We start from the raw sequence: 1,782 nt of genomic DNA, 5'->3' as shown, positions 1-1,782 counted from the left end.
ATGAGACAGGTAATAAGAGACAGAAATAATGAGAAAGATCCTTTTTTAAATACAAAGGCTTGGATACGTTCCCTCTCTTTGCAAGTATGAAGCTTGAGGTCTTCTGGGAAAGCTGCCTACGAGATTTAGAAGTGTTAATTATGGGGATATCTGACCATTCTTCCAGAAGCATTTTGAGGTCAGACACTGATGTTGAACAGGAAGGCCAGCCTCACAATCTCTGCTCTAATTCATCCCAGAGTTGTTTCAAGTTGAGGTCAGGGCTCTGTGCAGAGAATTCTCTCAGTGATGTCATTACAGACCTTGCTATGCGCTCTTGTACCTGTAAGAACTGAAGGGGCCATTATAACCTGTTACCACAGAGTCAGGAAATTACAATTATCCACAATGTCTTGTACCATCCCAAACTCGACTATTATATTGCCAAATAGTGATGGGTGAGTCTTCACTCCAAGAGAAGATGTCTTCCCTGCTCTAGAGTCCAGCGGCCATGTATTTTCCACCACTGCATCTGCTGCTCTGCATTACACGTGGTGATAAAAGGCTTGGATGCAATCTCTCTGTAATGGAGTGTCATTCCAAGAAGCCCTTTTCACTCTGACCTCAAATTCATCTTAAGGCTATGCATTTTGAAGTTCAGTAGCTTTTTACTCAGCAGACATGTGGATGACCTCTGTACCAAATATGCTTCAGTAGGCCTGTCACGATAACAAATTTTGCTGGACGATTAATTGTCTAAAAAAATTATTGCAATAAACGATAATATTGCTTCAAGACTTTTTGACACTGATTTCATGGAAATGACTAAAAATACATGCAATTTCCTTATAGATACACCTTATTTTCAAAATAACACGTAACACTGAAACTGATAAACTAAAACAAAACAACGAAAAACAAAAATAAAATGGATTCTCAATCTCCATTAACAAAAAAATGTAATGTGTCTCTCAGGTTTTGAAAATAGGCCGACAGTCGGCCGACAACTCGTGTAATTTGCGCTGGACATTAGACTAAGGAAATGAGGAAGGTGGGGTAAGTGGAGAGCACCGGAGTTGAGCCTTTTTTATTCAGTGTCATCAACAGAAAGAAAAAAAGGCAGGAAGAGACGATAAAGACGATAATTAAAATGAGGTTGATAGGTTTAATTTATCGTCCGATTAATTGATATATCGTTTATCGTGACAGGCCTATGCTTCAGCATTGGCTGATCCTGTTTTGTGATTTTACAAGACCACTTTGTGCCTGAATTGCTGTCATTCCTATCTCTTCCACTTTATTTAGCATCCTAGTCAGTTTTTGCATATAGATTTCGAGATCCCTCTCAGTCTTACTCATTCTGACTCAATTTGTTGCACACAGAACATAGAACTCTCTGCACAGAGGATATCAGAAATTGAACAAAAAATAAAATAAACTAGAACTCAAAATGTGAAATGATTTCTCAGATTGGTAAAAGATAGTTTTTCCACCTGAAGCCCCTTTGAAAATTAAGCAGACTCAAGTAGTACTATCTCTCACATGTTTAGTAGATATCGGCAACCAAGGTGCAGTACACATCTAGCCATGTGCAAACACTTTTGGCACCTTTGGAACACCGTAGTAATGTAATCAAAGATATTAGGATTGATACAAAATAAATATTGCTCTCTTTAAATGGGCTTCTCTTCGCAGCGTCTCAGCGTCCTTTGCTATGATTGGGGGCTGGGGGGAAAAGACTTTTCCAGCCACAGTAAACGGATTTACAGGGAGGCGAGGCCGAGCCTGTGAAGGAGGGAGGAG

The sequence above is a fragment of the Poecilia latipinna genome, unplaced genomic scaffold (assembly GCF_001443285.1).
Source record: "Poecilia latipinna isolate Pla-1442-1.1 unplaced genomic scaffold, P_latipinna-1.0 Scaffold1047, whole genome shotgun sequence".
Lineage (NCBI taxonomy): Eukaryota > Metazoa > Chordata > Actinopteri > Cyprinodontiformes > Poeciliidae > Poecilia > Poecilia latipinna.
Note: the sequence above shows the minus strand (reverse complement) of the source record.